The 20,127-nt window shown below is 41.3% G+C and overlaps 2 non-coding genes across 2 annotated transcripts; both read right to left on the bottom strand.

Moving 5' to 3' along the window:
* Positions 1–362: 362 nt before the first annotated feature.
* On the bottom strand, positions 363–469 carry LOC137964315 (small nucleolar RNA R71). Its single transcript, XR_011115512.1, has one exon. It is a non-coding gene; the product is annotated as a small nucleolar RNA R71 (small nucleolar RNA).
* Positions 470–3,424: 2,955 nt separating this feature from the next.
* On the bottom strand, positions 3,425–3,531 carry LOC137964333 (small nucleolar RNA R71). The gene has a single exon (XR_011115530.1). It is a non-coding gene; the product is annotated as a small nucleolar RNA R71 (small nucleolar RNA).
* Between the last annotated feature and the right edge of the window lie 16,596 nt (positions 3,532–20,127).

Here is a 20,127-nt window from a genome sequence, read left to right as displayed (position 1 = left end):
GACTGTAGAGCCCTGAGGGATTATTCTATCCCATCTCACTTCATATCACCTTCTTGCATTATATTGCCATCCACTACTGCCGCCAGTTATGATTTGAAACCGGGTGTGATCCAATAGTCCCTACATTCTATGGGTTGTAGAAGGAGGACTCTTATTACCACATCAAGAAATTCTTAGATATTTGTGCAACTTTCAAATTCGAGAATTTCTCAGATGACTCTTTCTGGTTAAGACTTTTTCCATTTTCACTTAAAGATAAGGCCAAGTCTTGGCTTAATTCTTTGGAGGTGGGCAGCATTACTTCATGGGACACATTAGTCACAAAATTTTTATCCAAGTACTTTCCCATTCAGAGAACTACAACCCTCAGGAGAGAAATCTCCAACTTTATGCAGTAGGAGGGTGAATACTTTTATGAGGCTTGGGAGAAATGGAAGGATTTGATCCGTAGGTGTCCGCATCATGGGTTTGAGAAATGGCATTTAGTTCAATACTTTTATCAAGGTCTTATACACCAGGTTAGATCCATGGTAGATGCAACGAGTGGTGGGAGTTTGATGGGTAAGAGTGCTAGTGAGGCGTGGGACTTCTTTGAAACGTTGAGTGATCAATCTCAGCAATGGGGTTCATCATTTAATGTTGACAGGAGATCCCATGAAGCCAAAATAGGGGGTCTCTACGAGGTTAGTGAAACACCCATGCTCATGGCCAAGATTGAGGGGTTGACTAGAAAAATTGGTGCCCTTATGGTCTCTAAGAGTTCACCTCCTTCTAACCCATCTACTGTCTGTGCCATATGCTCTAGTTCATCTCATCCCACACAAATGTGTCCATCTAGTTCATCCTACCCGGAGCTCATTGAGGACTTGAATGCAGTTCAGAATTTTCATAGACCAAAGCGAAATGATCCTTTTTTGGAAACATATAATCCGGGTTGGGCTAGGCACTCAAATTTCTCTTGGTTCAAGGGCCCACAGGTTGGGGGTCCTCTAGGGTTTACTCAACCCCAAGCTCCGCGCCCACACTTCATGCAAGAACCATTGATTCCACAAAAACCTTCACTTGAGGATACACTTTAATTATTCATGCAGAATACACAGTCCTCCATTGCTAAACTTGAAATGCAAGTGAGTCAGTTGGCCAGCCACATGAATGAACAGACACAAAATAGACTCCCGAGTCAAACCATTCCTAACCCAAAAGCACATATGAGAGTGGGTCGAATTCCAATCCCCACTGATAGAGGCCAGATTCTGACATGAGAACTAGGTTAATTATAATAGAATAACCCTTATAATTGTGTTATAGGTGCTTATTTATCGGTTTTCAAATGAAACGTGCATTTATTGAATTTGGCATTAATCACTGTCTATATTGCATATTTTTCTCTCCTGAATTATATTTCACTGCTTTTAGGGTTTATTTCTTCCTGAAATGATTTTTATAGATTCAATTATGGAATTTCAGGAAAATTTTGGTGGAGAAGGAGATATTTACCAAAATGCCATTAGTCAAAGGGAGGTGATTTTTTAGGGCAAATCGTATTGAAAAGCCGGAGACCATCGACTGAAACAGGGGAGGCCATCGACCGAAAACAAGGAGACCCAAGAGGATTTCCAGCCGTCGTTCACCGCGACACTGTCGTCCACCGCCGTTCGGCAACCGAGAACAGACCCGAGGAGAGCTCGAGAGAGTCTCTGTCGTGGCAAGTTTGACAGTGCTAGTTTATGCTCGCCAGGACGAGAGGTGACCCGAGAGGGCTCCTCCTGCGTCGATTCCACATTCCGACCATCCTCCGGCATCGATTACCCATTTTCGACCATTTCTGGAGCCATTCGGACTCTGACCGAGACTCGAGAGAGCCGGTCAGAGGACTTTGGCTCCATTCCGTCGTCCGCTGGACCACCTTCATCTGTGGGTTTCTATCCTTCTTCACCGGCGTCGTCTCTACCTCCGGCCACTCGCGCTTGCATCCCGAAGCCATGAATTTCTAAAAATTTCAGCCGTGAGAACGAGCCTTTGCTGCCCGAGCGAGAGGAAGGAGAAGGGGAGTAATCTGTCATTTTGTAATTTAAATTTTTCTATAGTTTGAGCTTAGGTTTTGAATGTTTATTAAATTTGATTTGAGAATTAATGTTTATTGAATATTTGTTTTTCGGATATTTGATTAAATTAGCTAGTTAGGGTAAAATTGTAATTTAGGTTGGATTTTGGTATTTTAATCCGATTTCTGTCTTTCACTCTATGCGCCCGAGAGGGGCAAGACGCAAGGATTGAGAAATTGGATTCGTGATTACGTGGCGCTCGAGAGAGGCACAAATCACGATAAAATCCAGAGTTGATAATTTTAGCATCATCACAATATGAAATTAATTCTTTGCATTCTATTGTAATCCGATCTCTGTCATTAACTCTAGGTGGCCGAGAGGGGCTAGACGCAAGGATTGAGAATCCGGATTCGTGGTTACATGGCGCTCGAGAGAGGCACAAATCACGATAAAATCCAGAGTTGACGTTTCCTGTTGTGTAAATAGTTAATTAGATTATTGCTTGATAATTTAGAATATAATTAGTGTATAGTTCATATTAATTCATCATTTTTTATTAGGCTAGTTGACTGAAGAATACACAAAATTCAGTCCTCCCTGTGGATATGACCCTCGCTTCCCGCTAGATTACATGAACGATTCATACACTTGCGAGGTATAAAAGCCGATGTAATTAAATTTCACATCAAGTTTTTGGCGTCATTGCCGGGGAGGCACATATTAAGTGTATTTCTTTGTTCTCCATGGTCTTAGGTTTTGCTTTAATAATTTTGTCTTGATGATTTTGTATGGAGTTATTGTTATTTCTTCTAGTTAGTTTGTATTTTCAGTAGTTAGTTTGTTAGAATAATTTTGATAGTTAGTTTTGTTTCTTTTTGTGTTTTTGTGCATGACCGCCGCTCCCTAGGTGAAACATTAGCTCCCTTTGTTGAAGAAGTAGAACATATTTGTAGGAAAATACCATAAGTCAAGTTAGGAGCTACCATGGCCAATCAGGGTGAACCATTACATTTACCTGCAGCCGGTGACTGTAGAGCCCTGTGGGATTATTCTATCCCATCCCACTTCACATCACCTTCTTGCATTATATTGCCACCCCTACTGCCGCCAGTTATGAGTTGAAACCGGGTGTGATCCAACTCCTCCCTACATTCTATGGGTTGGAGAAGGAGGACCCTTATTACCACATCAAGGAATTTTTAGATATTTGTGCAACTTTGAAATTCCAGAATTTCTCAGATGACTCTATCCGGTTAAGAATTTTTCCATTTAAGGCCAAGTCTTGGCTTAATTCTTTGGAGGTGGGCAGCATTACTTCATGGGACACATTAGTCACAAATTTTTTAACCAAGTACTTTCCCATTCAGAGAACTACAGCCCTCAGGAGAGAAATCTCCAACTTTATGCAGCAGGAGGGTGAACACTTTTATGAGGCTTGGGAGAAATGGAAGGATTTGATCCGTAGGTGTCCGCATCATGGGTTTGAGAAATGGCATTTAGTGCAATAATTTTAGCAACGTCTTCCACCCCAGGTTAGATCCATGGTCGATGCAACGAGTGGTGGGAGTTTGATGGGTAAGAGTGCCGGTGAGGCGTGGGACTTCTTTGAAATGTTGAGTGATCAATCTGAGCAATGGGGTTCGTCATTTAATGTTGATAGGAGATCCCATGAAGCCAAAAAAGGGGGTCTCTACGAGGTTAGTGAAACACCCATGCTCATGGCCAAGATTGAGGGGTTGACTAGAAAAATTGATGCCCTGATGGTGTCTAAGAGTTCACCTGCTCCTAACCCATCTACTGTCTGTGCCATATGCTCTAGTTCATCTCATCCCACACAAATGTGTCCATCTAGTTCATCCTACCCGGAGCTCATTGAGGACTTGAATGCAGTCCAGAATTTTCATAGACCAAACCGAAACGATCCTTTTTCAGAAACATATAATCTGGGTTGGGCTAGGCACCCAAATTTCTCATGGTCCAAGGGCCCACAGGTTGGGGGTCCTCTAGGGTTTACTCAACCCCAAGCTATGCGCCCACACTTCACTCAACAACCATTGATTCCACAAAAACCTTCACTTGAGGATACACTTCAATTATTCATGCAGAATACACAGTCCTCCATTGCTAAACTTGAAATGCAGGTGAGTCAGTTGGCCAGCTACATGAGTGAACAAGCACAAAATAGACTCCCGAGTAACACCATTCCTAACCCAAAAAGCACATATGAGAGTGGGTCGAATTCCAATCCCCACCACGAGCAAGCGGCCAAAACCACCCTTAGGAGTGGTCGTGAGTTGAACAATGGGGTAGGGATCACTAAGTCTAAGGATTCAAAGGATGACAATGGGGACACATCATTGAGTAAAGAACCTCCAAGTTCTCCACCAACAGCGAGGCAGATCCCTAACCAAGTCCCACCAGCTCCTTATCTGCAGAGGTTATCGGGCCCACCTAGGAAAGGAGATAGCATGCATGAAATGTTGGGACTGTTTAGTAAGGTTCACATTAACATTCCAACTTCTTGATGCCATTAGACAAGTCCCTGCTTATGCTCGAGTTTTGAAAGATCTTTTGTACATAGAAGAGAAAACAACATCTTAACAAAAAAGTCTTTCTTACTGAGAATGTAAGCTCAATTCTGAAGCACAACACTCCTCCTAAAGTTAAAGATCTTGGATGCCCCACAATTTCATGTCAATTGTGAACATACCATCCAGAGAGCTCTTCTAGACTTAGGGGCAAGTGTGAATTTGCTTCATTTCTTTGTGTGCCAACAATTAGGTTTGGGGTAATTGAAGCCTACCCCCATCACACTTCAACTAGCTGACCGTTCTGTCAAGATACCACCAGGAATAGTTGAAGATGTTTTGATAAAAGTGGTCAAATTTGTGTTCCTGGTTGATTTCATTGTTCTTGATACAAAGCCAGTAGTCAATGTGACCAACCAAATTCCTGTCATCCTAGGACGTCCCTTCTTAGTCACATCTAATGCTGTTAGTCATTTTAAAAGTGGTGAGTTGGAGTTGTCTTTTGGAAATTTTAAGGTCTCGTTGAATGTGTTTAATGCCGGGTACCACCCACTTGAGTCTAATGATCTGACTCCTGCATTTAAGATAGAGACTGTTATGCATGATGACGAATCTACTCTTGAATCTTTTGAGTCTTGCATAACATCTTTAGACATGGATTATTTTGATGAGGAAACATATTTCCGAGAGGTTGACTCTTTACTCAGTTCTGTACCTCTGTTGGAGGAAACTTATGAGGTTGTCACAACCGATCATCCATAGGATCTTCATCTTGACTTGGACAAACCTCTTGAAACTTCCAAGCCAGATCTGAAGCCACTTCCTCCCACGTTGAAGTATGCATTCTTGGGGCCCATGAACTCATTGCCAGTCATTATTGCCTTTGATTTGAGTACGGAGTAGGAGGAACAATTGACTGAAGTTTTACAAGTACATAGAGAGGCATTGGGGTGGACTCTTGATGGCTTAAAAGGGATTAGCCCCTCCATATGCAAGCATCGTATTCATTTGGAGGACGGGACTACAGCCTCACTTGAGATGCAATTAAATCCCCATATGCTGGAGGTTGTGAGAGAAGAAGTGATCAGGTTGCTTGTGACATGCATCATTTACCCTATTTCTGATAGCACCTGGGTGAGTCCAATTCAAGTTGTCCCTAAGAAAGGAGGGATAATGATAATGAAAAATGAGAGTGGTGAATTGATTCCACAAGAACTACCACTAAGTGGCGTGTCTTCATTGACTATAGAAAACTTAATTCCGCCACTAGGAAGGATCACTTCCCACTACCTTTCATTGATCAGGTGCTAGAGCGATTGGCCGGCCACAATTTTTATTGCTTCTTAGATGGATACTCCGGTTACAATCAAATTCCTATTGATCCAGAAGACCAGGAAAAGACCACATTCACGTGTCCATTTGTCACCTATGCTTACAGATGCATGCCTTTTGGTTTATGCAATGCGCCCGCCACTTTCCAACGGTGCATGATGAGTATCTTTTATGACATGATTGGTGACTTTTTAGAGTTCTTTATAGATGACTTTTCTGTGTTTGGTTCTAGATGTTATTTCTTTTGTAGTCGTTATGGTGTTTTAACTTTTCCCCATTGAGGACAATTTCAGGTTTAGGTTTGGTGGGGGGGGGGGGGGAACGGCTCTTTTATGTCTCAGCAATGATTTTCTTTTGATTTTTGTTCGTGGTTTTCAAATTACTCCTCTTACTATGTGGTTAACTTTAGTAGAGTTAAAATAAGTTGCTCAAATGTGTTTCAAAATTTTTCGTAAAACTGTGTAGAATATGCCTATTAGAAATCTGATATCATTTGTTGTGATCCTTGAGAATTCAGTGTGATAACTTACTATTGCATTAGACTTGGAACTTAGTTTCAAAAGAGAAAATTTAAATCTAGTGTTGATCTATGTTAGTCTGAATAGTCTTGTATGCCTATTTGAACTCATTTCTTTTTATCTCTCAGTGAAATTCCTTGTTGTAATGTATGAATGCAAATGGAAATGCTCTTGCTTGCAAAAGACAAATAACTTCAGAAACAGCCTGGGTAAACCCAGGGACATGCACCGGAACAGTCGATTACTTAAAAATAAGTGCATGTGTAGTGAAGACGAATACGGAATGGTTGTAATACCAAAAGTATTCAGTGAAACAAAAATTACGCTGGTAATAGCAAAAATGCGCTGGTAATAGCGTAAAATGGGTTTAAATCTGGAAGCAATGAGTTTCCTTAACTTTGATGATGAAGGTCAAGATTGAAATTGGTATACTTCTTTTGTGAGATTGTCAGACAACAGACTTACTCTACTATTTTCTCTTAATTGTGATTTGACCAGCATTTTATTGTTATTTGTTGCCTCTTTGTTCTGTTGAAATAATTGCATATGGGTCACATTGGTTTAGGTGCAGTAAAAATGAGTGTATTTGGATTGATAATGTGCTATATTTTACACAGGTTTTCAAATTGAGCAGGGTTTCAAATGATTTTCAGATATTTTACGATATTAAGTGTTAGTCATATGCTAATGAGGAGTAAATTTTATTCACTTTTCTTTTTATATTATTGATTTAGATGAATTTTGTGGGTAAATTCCATGCAAACCCTCACGAGACACAACTCGTCCACTACTGTAAAGTAGGGGTTTAATGGATTGTTGCATGCGCTAAATGCAATCGTGTTCTCTACGAAAGTGACATTTTGTTTTCCTAGGCTTAATTTTGGTTCTATTGTTGTTTTGCTAGGGACTAGCAAAGATTTAGGATTGGGGGTATGATAGATGCCAGATTCTGACATGAGAACTAGGTTAATTATAATAGAATTTCCCTTATAATTGTGTTATAAGTGGTTATTTATCGGTTTTCAAATGAAATGTGCATTTATTGAATTTGGCATTAATCACTGTCTATATTGCATATTTTTCTCTCCTGAATTTATTTCACTATTTTTACAGTTTGTTTCTTCCTGAAATGATTTTTATGGATTCAATTATGGAATTTCAGGAAAATTTTGGTGGAGAAGGAGATATTTACCAAAATGCCATTAGTGAAAGAGAGGTGATTTTTTAGGGCAAATCGTATTGAAAAGCCGGAGACCGTCGACCGAAACAGGGGAGACCGTTGATCAAAACAGGGGAGGCCGTCGACCGAAAGCAGGGAGACCCGAGAGGATTTCCAGCCGTCATTCGCCATGCCACCGTTGTCCACCACCGTCCGGCAATCGAGAACAGACCCGAGGAGAGCTTGAGAGTGTCTCTGTCGCGCCGAGTTTGACAGTGCCAGATTCTGCTCGCCAGGCTGAGAGGTGACCCGAGAGGGCTCCTTCGGCGCCGATCCCACATTCCGACCATCCTTCGGCGTCGATTACCCATTTTTGACCATTTTTGGAGCCATTCCGACTCCGACCGAGACTCGAGAGAGCCAGTCAGAGGACTTCGGCTCCATTCCATCGTCTGCCGCACCACCTCCATATGTGGGTTTCTATCCTTCTTCACCGGTGTCGTCTCTACCTCCGACCACTCGCTCTTGCAACCCGAAGCCATCAATTTCTAGAAATTGCAGCACCCATGAGAACGAGCCTTTGCTGCCCGAGCGAGAGGAAGGAGAAGGGGAGTAATCTGTCATTTTGTAATTTAAATTTTTCTATAGTTTGAACTTAGGTTTTGAATGTTTATTAAATTTGATTTGAGAATTAATGTTTATCGAATATTTATTTTCCAGATATTTGATTAACTTAGCTAGTTAGGGTAAGATTGAAATTTAGGTTGGATTTTGGTATTTTAATCCGATTTCTGTCTTTCACTCTATGCGCCCGAGAGGGGCTAGACGTAAGGATTGAGAAATCGGATTCGTGATTACGTGGCGCTCGAGAGAGGCACGAATCACGGTAAAATCTAGAGTTGATAATTTTAGCATCATCACAATAGGAAATTGATTCTTTGCATTCTATTGTAATATGTTCTTTGTCATTAACTCTAGGGGCCCGAGAGGGGCTATACGCAAGGATTGAGAATCCGGATTTGTGGTTACGTGGTGCTCGAGAGAAGCACGAATCACGATAAAATCCAGAGTTGACGTTTCTTGTTGTGCAAATAGTTAATTAGATTATTGCTTGATAATTTAGAATATAATTAGTGTTTAGTTCAGATTAATTCATCATATTTGATTAGGCTAGTTGATCGAAGAATACACAAAATTCAGTCCTCCCTGTGGATATGACCCTCGCTTTACATGAATGATTCGTACACTTGCGAGGTGTAAAAGCCGATGTAATTAAATTTCACATCACCCACTATGAGCAAGCCAAAGCCATAACCACCCTTAGGAGTGGTCGTGAGTTGAACAATGGGGTAGGGACCACTAAGTCTAAGGAGTCAAAGGATGACAATGGGGACATATCATTGAGTGAGGAACCTCCAAGTCCTCCACCAACAGCGAGGCAGATCCCTAATCAAGTCCCACCAGCTCCTTATCCGTAGAGGTTATCGGGCCCACCTAGGAAAGGAGATAGCATGCATGAAACTTTGGAACTGTTTATTACGGTTCACATTAACATTCCACTTCTTGATGCTATTAGGCAAGTCCTTGCCTATGCCCGATTTTTGAAAGACCTTTGTACACAGAAGAGAAAACAACATGTTCACAAAAGTCTTTCTTAATGAGAATGTAAGCTCAATACTCCTCCTAAAGTTAAAGATCCTGGATGCCCCACAATTTCATGTGTCACTGGTGAACATACCATCCAGAGAGCTCTTCTTGGTTTACGGGAAAGTGTGAATTTGCTTCCTTTCTTTGTATACCAACAATTAGGTTTGGGGGAATTGAAGCCTACCCCCATCACACTTCAACTAGCTGACCATTCTGTCAAGATACCACGAGGAATAGTTGAAGATGTTTTGATAAAAGCGGACAAATTTCTATTCCTGGTTGATTTCATTGTTCTTGATACAGAACCAGTAATCAATGTGACCAACCAAATTCCTGTCATCCTAGGACGTCCCTTCTTAGCCACATCTAATGCTATCATTCATTGTAAAAGTGGTGAGTTGGAGTTGTCTTTTGGAAATTTTAAGGTCTCGTTGAATGTGTTTAATGCCGGGCACCACCCACTTGAGTCTGATGATCTGAGTCTTGCATTTAAGATAGAGACTTTTATGCTCGATGACGAATCCACTCTTCAATCTTTTAAGTCTTGCATAATATCTTTAGACATGGACTATTTTGATGTGGAAACATATTTCCGAGAGGTTGACTCTTTACTCAGTTCTGTACCTCTGTTGGAGGAAGCTTATGAGGTTGTCACAACTGATCATCCACAGGATCTTCATATTGACTTGGACAAACCTCTTGAAACTTCCAAGCTAGATCTTAAGCCACTTCCTCCCATGTTGAAGTATGCATTCTTGGGGCCCATGAACTCATTGCCAGTCATTATTGCCTCTGATTTGAGTACTGAGCAGGAGGAACAATTGACTGAAGTTTTACAAGTACACAGAGAGGCATTGAGGTGGACTCTTGATGGCTTAAAAGGGATTAGCCCCTCCATATGCAAGCATCATATTCATTTGGAGGAGGGGACTAAAGCCTCATGTGAGATGCAATTAAATCCCCATATGTTGGAGGTTGTGAGAGAAGAAGTCATTAGGTTGCTTGTGACAGACATCATTTACCCTATTTCTGATAGCACCTGGGTGAGTCCAATTCAAGTTGTCCCTAAGAAAGGACGGATAACGATAATGAAAAATGAGAGTGGTGAATTGATTCCCACAAGAACTTCCACTAAGTGGCGTGTCTGCATTGACTATAGAAAACTTAATTCCGCCACTAGGAAGGATCACTTCCGACTACCTTTCATTGATCTGGTGTTAGAGCGATTGGCCGGCCACGATTTTTATTGCTTCTTAGATGGATACTTCGGCTCCAATCAAATTCACATTGCTCCATAAGACTAGGAAAGGACCACATTCACGTCTCCGTTTGGCACCTACCCATGCCTTGTGGTTTATGCAATGTGCCCGCCACTTTCCAATGGTGCATGATGAGTATCTTTTCTGACATGATTGGTGATTTTTTAGAGGTCTTTATGGATGACTTTTCTGTGTTTGGATCTAGCTTTGAGACATGTCTGCACAATCTTTCACTCGTATTATCCCATTGAATTAAGTCTAATTTAGTCTTGAATTGAGAGAAATGCCACTTCATGGTAAAAGAAGGAATTGTTTTAGGACATGTAGTGTCTGAGCGGGGTGTAGAAGTGGACAAAGCCAAAGTTGACCTAATTGCCAATTTTCCACCACCTACTTCTGTGACGGGGTGCATTCTTTCCTTGGCCATGTTGGGTTCTATAGGCGCTTCATTAAGGACTTTAGCAAAATTTCTCGTTCTTTGACGAATTTGCTTGCTCAAGATGTTGCTTTTGTCTTTGATGATGCCTGCATTAATGCTTTTGAGACACTAAAGAAATGTTTGTCCACTGCACCCATTGTCCAACCCCCTACTTGGTATTTGCCTTTTGAGTTGATGTGTGATGCCTCTGATTATGCATTGGGGGCTGTTTTGGGGCAAAAGACGGATAAAATTCCCTGTGTCATTCAGTATGCTACCCGCACTCTTCATGATGCTCAATTGAATTACACTACCACTGAGAAGGAGTTGCTAGCTGTTGTGCTTGCCTTGAACAAATTCAGATCCTATCTATTAGGGTCAAAGGTTATAGTGTTCACTGATCCTTTTTCTTTGATGTACTTATTATCCATCAAGGACACTAAACCTCGCTTGATTAGATGGATCTACCAATTGTAAGAATTTGACCTTGAGATTCGAGATAAGAAGGGTTGTGAGAATGTTGTTGCTGATCATCTATCTAGGATCTGTGTAGCACCTCAAGAAGGATCCCTTCCCTGATGAATAACTTCTCCAAGTATCCCAGTTGCCTTGGTTTGCTGGCACAGTCAACTATCTTGTAACTCGTAAGATTCCTGATTATTGGAGTAAACAAGATCGGTTGAAATTCTTTTCCCAAGTCAAACATTTTTTTTTGGGATGACCCTTATTTGTCCAAGGTGTGTCTTGACCAAGTCAATAGGCATTGTGTACCTGAACAAGACTTTGCCAACATTCTTGAATTTTGTCATTCCCACGCATGCGGTGGACATTTTGGTGCTAGAAAGACCGCGGCTAAAGTCTTGCAATGTGGTTTCTATTGGCCTTCATTATTTAGAGATGCCCATGAGTTTTGTCGTGTGTGTGATAGATGCCAACGGACTGGTTGTTTGTCTAGGAAGAACATGATGTCTCTTAACCCCATTCTTATTGTTGAATTGTTTGATGTGTGGGGTATTGACTTCATGGGTCATTTTCCTGTCTCGTTCGGCTATCAATATATCCCTGTTGCTGTTGAATATGTCTCTAGATGGATTGAAGCTATTGCATGTAAGATAAATGATCACAAAGTGGTGGTAAAGTTTTTAAAAGAAAACATCTTTAATCGGTTTGGTACCCCGAGAGCGATCATCACTGATGGGGGATCTCATTTTTGTAACAGAGCATTTGAGACCTTATTGAAGAAATACTCCATCACTCATCGGGTGTCCACTCCGTACCACCCACAAACTTGTGGTCAAGTGGAAATCTCTAATAGGGAGATCAAACGGATTTTGGAGAAGTTGGTTCGCTTTGATAGGAAAGATTGGTCCACTCGATTGGACGATGCTTTATGGGCCTATCGAACTGCTTATAAGACTCCTATTGGGATGTCTCCATTTCGCCTAGTGTTCGGCAAAACATGTCATCTACCTGTTGAGCTTGAGCATAGAGCTTATTGGGCCATTAAGGCTTTGAATTTTGATTTGACTCAAGCGGGTGAAGAGAGGAAATTGCAATTGAATGAGTTGGAGGAGATACGTCATGATGCTTATGAGAATGCCAAACTATATAAGGAGCGAACAAAGCTTTTACATGATAAATCTATTTTTCGCAAGTCTTTTACTATTGGGCAGAATATTTTACTTTATAACTCACAATTGCATTTGTTTCCAGGGAAGCTAAGATCCAGGTGGTCCGGTCCATTTGAGGTTACACAGGTGTTTCCTTATGGCGCTATTGAGATCCACAATCACGGAGATGGGTCGGTCTTCAAAGTTAATGGTTAGAGGCTCAAACTGTATCTTGAGAATGTCCCCACACTGGAGGAGGTGATGGTGATTTTCTTGGAGGAACCTGTCCTTTCATCTTGACTGCGTCAGAGTCTTGCTTACGACTATAAACTTAGCACATTGTGGGCAATCCCCACATTTCTATCCCTTTGTACATTACAATTTTAATTTTGGTTTATTCATTCATATTGGGATAACCTTTGGTGTACTCTGGTCTTGATTGATTGGAGGTCCCCTGGAAATGCCGGCCCCGTCATGGACTCGGGGTACTCTTTTGCTGGCTGAGAGCATAAATGGTTCCGGTAGTCGATGACCAGACTTTTGATCCCTAGTTTGAGAAGTCTGTACTCAAACAACCGTTCTGGGATTGACCAGTTCGATCTTGAAGTATTGAATGAAAACCTTATGGTGAGTAACTCAAGGACTTGTGTTCAGCGCTTGATTCCTGCTGCCTTCAGTGGCCAGTCACACGGAGATTTCTTCAAAGTGTGATGTGGGATAGTGGTTTCATCTACGGATGATTACCTACGGGTACAACTGATACAAGTAAACCTTCTTCGAGGGAGACTATGTATCATTCCTGGGGGTCTTTATTGACTCTTTGGTATTATTGTTGATGACCAAACACATATGGTCCCACATATGGATTTAGGAGCCCTGAGGGAGCTTAACCCTTACTCTGCTGGACTATAGCTAGCTAAGTTGTGAGTCAACTGGAGTAGTAGCTACTAGACGAGAAGACTGGCACCAGAACTGACGTTAAAGCCAACAATAAATCATCTAGTAAATCAGATATTTTTGTGATTGTTAATTGGTTTGTTTGATGATGTGTCATGCTCTAGGTTTGGGGGTGTTTGCTGATATCTCTTTTCCTCGCACTGTTTTGGCTTTTCTTTACTTCTTGAGTGCCAATGGAGCATGTGGTTTCCATGAGTTTTATTATTCTTTAGATGTTATTCCTTTTTGTAGTCGTTCTGGTGTTTTAACTTTTCCCCATTGAGGACAATGTCAGGTTTAGGTTTGGGGGGGAGGGGGGGGGGGAACGACTCTTTTATGTCTTAGCAATGATTTTCTTTTGATTTTTGTTCATGGTTTTCAAATTACTCCTCTTAGTATGTGGTTAACTTTAGTAGAGTTAAAATAAGTTGCTAAATGTGATTCAAAATTTTTCGTAAAACTATGTAGAATATGCCTATTAGAAATCTGATATTATTTGTTGTGATTAATGAGAATTCAGTGGGATAACTTACTATTGCATTAGACTTGGAACTTAGTTGCAAAAGAGAACATGTAAATCTAGCGTTGATCTATGTTAGTCTGAATAGTCTTGTGTGCCTATTTGAACTCATTCCTTTTTATCTCTCAGTGAAATTCCTTGTTGTAATGTATGAATGCAAATGGAAATGCTCTTGCTTGCAAAAGACAGATAACCTCAGAAACAGCCTAGACAAACCCAGGGACATGCATTGGAACAGTCGGTTACTTAAAAATAAGTGCATGTGCAGTGAAGACGAATACAAAATGGTGGTAATACCAAAAGTATTCAGTGAAACAAAAATTACGCTAGTAATAGCAAAAATGCACTGGTAATAGCGAAGAATGGGTTTAAATCTGGAAGCAATGAGTTTCCTTAACTTTGATGATGAATTGTAAGTTGAAAGAAGTTGCAGGTCAAGATTAAAATTTGTATACTCCTTTTGTGAGATTGTCAGACAACAGGTTTACTCTACTATTATCTCTTAATTGTGATGTGACCAGGATTTTATTGTTATTTGTTGCCTCTTTGTTCTATTGAAGTAATTGCGTATGGGTCACATTGGTTCCGGTGGAGTAACAATGAGTGCATTTGGATTGATAATGTGCTATATTTTACACAAGTTTTCAATTTGAGCAAGGTTTCAAATGATTTTCAGATATTTTATGATACTAAGTGTTAGTCATATGCTAATGAGGAGTAAATTTTCTTCAATTTTCTTTTTATATTGTTGATTTAGATGAATTTTGTGGGTAAATTCCATGTAAACCCTCACGAGACACATCTCATCCACTATCGTCAAGTAGGGGTTTAACGGCTTGTTGCATACGCTAAATGCAATCGCGTTCCCTACAAAAGTGGTATTTTGTTTTCCTAGGCTTAATTTTGGTTCTATTGTTGCTTTACTAGGGACTAGCAAAGATTTAGGTTTGGGGGTGTGATAGATGCCAGATTCTGACATGAGAACTAGGTTAATTATAATAGAATAACCCTTATAATTGGATTATAGGGGGGTATTTATCGTTTTTCAAATGAAACATGCATTTATTGAATTTGGCATTAATCACTGTCTATATTGCATATTTTTCTTTCCTGAATTATATTTCATTGGTTTTAGGGTTTATTTCTTTCTGAAATGATTTTTATGGATTCAATTATGGAATTTCAGGAGAATTTTGGTGGAGAAGGAGATATTTACCAAAATGCCATTAGTGAAAAAGGGAGATTTTTAGGGTAACAACGTTTTGAAAGAAAGGGGGCACGAGGGGGAAAAATAGGGGAGACCGTCGACCGAAACAGGGGAGGCCACCGACCGAAAGAAGGGAGACCCGAGAGGATTTCCAGTCGTCGTTCGCCACGCCACCGTCATCCATCAACCGAGAATAGACCCGAGGAGAGCTCGATAGAGTCTCCATCGCGGCGAGTTCGACACTGCCAGTTTCTGCTCGCCAGGCCGAGAGGTGACCCGAGAGGGCTCCTCCGGCGCCAATTCCGCATTCAGACCATCCTCCGGCGTCAATTACCCATTTCCGACCATTTTCAAAGCTATTCCGACTGCGATCGAGACTCGAGAGAGCTGGTCAGAGGACTTCAGATCCATTCCATCATCCGCCGCACCACCTCCATCTGTGGGTTTCTATCCTTCTTCGCCGACGTCGTCTCTATCTCCGGCAACTCGCTCTTGCAACCCGAAGCCATCAATTTCTGGAAATTGCAACACCTGTGAGAACGAGCTGTGCTGCCCGAGCGAGAGGAAGGAGAAGGGGAGTAATCCATCATTTTGTAATTTAATTTTCCTATAGTTTGAACTTAGGTTTTGAATGTTTATTAAATTTGATTTGAGAATTAATGTTTATCGAATATTTATTTTTTGGATATTTGATTAAATTAGCTAGTTAGGGTAGGATTGTAATTTAGGTTGGATTTTGGTATTTTAATCTGATTTCTATCTTTCACTCTATGCGCCTGGGAGGGGCTAGACGCAAGGATTGAGAAATCAGAATCGTGATTACATGGCGCTCGAGAGAGGCACGAATCACAGTAAAATCCAGAGTTGATAATTTCAGCATCATCACAATAGGAAATTGATTCTCTGCATTCTATTGTAAGCTGATCTCTGTCATTAACTTTAGGCACCCGAGAGGGGCTAGACGTAAGGATTGAGAATCCAGATTCGTGGTTACGTGGCGCTCGAGAGAGGCACTAATCACAATAAAATCCAGATTTGATGTTTCCTGTTGTGCAAGTAGTTAATTAGATTATTGCATGATAATTTAGGATATAATTAATGTTTAGTTCAGATTAATTCATCATATTTGGTTAGGTTAGTTGACTGAAGAATAAATAAAATTCAGTCCTCCCTGTGGATATGACCCTTGCTTCCCGCTAGATTACATGAACAATTCGTACGCTTGCGAGGTATAAAAGCCGATGTAAACAAAATTTCACATCAGTTACCTTCATCAGTCCTTCATCATAAAACTCCTTACTCTGTGTTATTTATTGGTGAATATCCTTTTTCTCTTCCTTTGAAAGTGTTTGGATGTACGTGTTTTGTTCATGTTACATCCCCACATAAAAATAAACTTGATCCTTGGTCTGTGAGGTGCACTTTTTTGGGGTACTCTCGCACCCAGAAAGATTATGTCTGTTACAATCCTACCCTTCGGAGGATGTTTATATCTAGGGATGTGACTTTCTTTGAGGTTACCCCCTTCTACTCCTCCCATGATGCTCCTCCAGGATGGACTTGTCCTTCTACTACTCCTTGTTTGCTTGTGCCATTCAATCTTGAAGTGGATCCATCCTCTGATGCACCGACCGTACCTTCACATGTGGAGTTGTCGGATCCACCCGAGGTAAGTCCTTCTCCTCCTATGTATGGGCCTGAATTTGATACTCGGCCTATTGCTTTAAGAAAAGAATGTCACTCCTACACTACTTCGCATCCTATCTCAAATTTTATGTCTCACCATCGCTTGTCTTCCAAGTGTTTTCAGTTTCTTGCGTCCCTTTCTTCTACTTCCGTTCTGCAGTCGTATTAGGAGGCCCTGAGACATCTAGGATGGAAGATGGCTATGGATGAAGAAATGCACACCTTATACGAAAACCAATCCTGGTACTTAACATCACTCCCAAAAGGTAAAAGACCGATTAGTTGTCGATGGGTTTTTTCGGTGAAACATAATTCAGATGGATCGGTTGCTCGTCTTAAAGCTCGACTGGTTGCAAAGGGCTATACACAGTGCTATGGGATAGATTATGAGGAGACCTTCTCTCCTGTTGCAAAATTGAATTCGGTACGCATCATCTTATCTATTGCTGCTAACTCCTCATGGCCCGTCTATCAGTTGGATGTTAAAAATGCTTTTTTAAATGGTGATAACAGTGAGGAAATTTATATGATTCAACCACCTGGTTATGTGGTTGAGGGGGAGTCAGTATGCCAGTTAAAAAAGTCTTTATATGGGCTTAAGCAGTCCCCTTCGGCTTGGTTTGAAAAATTTAGTCAAACACTTCTACGGTTTGGTTTTCATTGGTGCTCAATTGATCATTCCGTATATCATAAAGATATGGTCAAAGGGGAAATATTATTGGCCATATATGTGGATGATATTATCTTAACCGGTGATGTTGCTTTGAGCATTCAACAGGTGAAGCAAATGATATGTCAAGAATTCAAGACTAAAGACCTTGGTATGCTTAAATATTTTTTAGGTATAGAAGTTCTTCAATCCAAACATGGGATAATATTGTCTCAAAGGAAATATGTCTTGGATCTCCTTGAAGAAACAAGAATGAATGTTAGGTTCTTCCCTTGCCATGGATCGAGTCACCCTTCTTTCCTCTCTTCCCTCCATGGATGATCTTGACGTTGGAAGAGAATTCTTGTTTCTTGAACGAGTAATGGTGGAACTCAATTAGAACAAAGGAGCTTTGGAGGAAGCTCAACCTTGGACCTCAAAGGGAGAAATCCGACCTAGACCTCTGAGGGAGAATCTGACCTGTAAAATATAATTTTCTCAATACTTGCCTCTCTTTTTCTTCACGTCCCCCTAAATAGGGTTGAGGACGAAAAATACAAAGATGACCCATAGGTCAAGTGGTTCATGCCACATTACATTGAACCAACCCAAAGTAAACCAAACCAAATAAAATAAACCAAATCAAATTGAAATTACATGAAAAGTAAATTGACATAATTTAATTCCTATACCTATGGATAACTCGTGATGCTATAGAGTCCATAACATCACCCCCACCCCCTTGGAGAAAGAGCTTGTCCTCAAGCTCAAAGTATGGGTAGAGGGTGCGAAACGCCGCTAATGGCTCCCATGTTGTGTCACTGGGGTCAGCATCTGCCCATTGCACTAAGATCTCCCAATCACCCTGAATACAGCGAGTTTGTAATACCTGTGCCGGGGTAGAAAGTACACATCCCTCATGGAGTGGGGGCAGCGGGGTGTGCAGCAATGGCGAATCACCTTGGAAGGCCTTTAGTTGTGAGACATGAAAGACGTTGTGAATTCTGGCCTCTGGCGGAAGCTGCAATCTGTAGGCCATTGTCCCAATGCGGTCCATCACCTGAAAGGGACCATAATATTTTGGAGAGAGCTTGTGACGTTTGGAGGTTGTCAACGACAATTGCCTGTAGTGTTGGAGACACAACCAAACATAATCTCCAGGAGAAAAGAAGACTTCCCGGTGCTTCTTGTCATAATGTTTTTTCATAAAATGTTGTGCCTTCTATAGATGAGTGCGTACCTCAGTGATGAATGTCGCTTTTAGCTAATGCTTGGTCCAAAGTGGCGACTTTAGAGGCCCTTGGTTCATAGGCCAAAAGATAGGGAGGTTCTCTACCATATACCATCTTGAATGGGGTTGTGCCGAGTGCGCTGTGGTAGGAGGTGTTGTAACAGAACTCAGCCCAGGCGAGCCACTTAACCCACCTCTTAGGTGAGTCCCCCACGAAACAGCGGAGATACATTTCAATGGTTCTGTGTACAACCTCTGTCTGACCATCAGTTTGTGGATGGTAGGCTGACGAAAAGGCTAACGTTGTGCCTTGTAACTTGAAGAGTTATTTCCAGAAGGTACTTGTAAAGATTGCATCCCTATCACTGGTAATTGAATTAGGCATCCCATGTAATCGTACAATGTTATCCATAAAAAGTTGAGCGACCTGAGTTGCAGTGTAAGGATGTGCCAGAGGAATGAAATGCCTATATTTAGAGAAACAATCCACCGCTACAAGGATAACAGATTTACCCGACGAAGAGGGAAGTCCATCTATGAAGTCCATAGAAATATCAGACCAGACCTGTGACGGAATCTGAAGTGGTTGGAGCAACCCCGCTGGACTTAATGTTTCAGCTTTATTCAGTTGACAAGTCTGACAAGCCGCCACATAATCAGCTATACTGCACTTCGTGCCCCTCCAATAAAATTCCCTACTGATCCGGAAATATGTTTTCTGTCGGCCCTCATGTGTACTGTCATGGAAGGAGGCTAAATGCTGTTAATCAGAGGGGATGTGTGGTGTAGAAAAAATTTGTTTTTGTAGAGGACGAGATTGTCCTGAACCATCCAATGTGGTGCCGCTGTCCCCTGCTGGATATCCTGGCATAAGGAGATAATATCCGGGTACTATTGTGCCTCTTCCCGTATAGAATCCAACAAGAGAGCTCTGGGCTGACTGATGGCATTTAATTGCGGCTCTGGAACGTCCCGACAAGATAAGGCATCAACCCCTACATTCAAACTTCTCGGTTTATACTGGACAGAAAAGTCAAACCCCATAAGCTTACTTAACCAATGCTGTTGTGGTGAAGTAGTGAGATGCTGCTCAAGAAGATACTTGAGGCTGCAATGATCAGTGCGAATAAAAAACGAACGTCCCCATAGATAAGGGCGCCAATGCTGTATAGCTTTCGCTAATCCGATCAATTCCCTCTCATAAGCTGCCAACTTGTGGTGGTGTTCGCCCAGTTGACGGCTAAAATAAGCAATCGGGTGGCCCTGTTGGTGCAACATTGCGCCAATACCTCCCCCCGAAGCATCACATTCCACTACAAAGGACTCCTCAAAGTCGGCAAGCTGCAAAACTGGGGCTGATGATAAGGCATCTTTCAATT

Source organism: Aristolochia californica, unplaced genomic scaffold (assembly GCF_029961685.1).
Source record: "Aristolochia californica isolate CCGP_79_NKW_82.1479 unplaced genomic scaffold, dmAriCali1.0.hap1 SCAF_4, whole genome shotgun sequence".
NCBI lineage: Eukaryota > Viridiplantae > Streptophyta > Magnoliopsida > Piperales > Aristolochiaceae > Aristolochia > Aristolochia californica.
The sequence above is the reverse complement of the archived record's forward strand: the minus strand, read 5'-3'. Positions and strand labels throughout refer to the sequence as shown.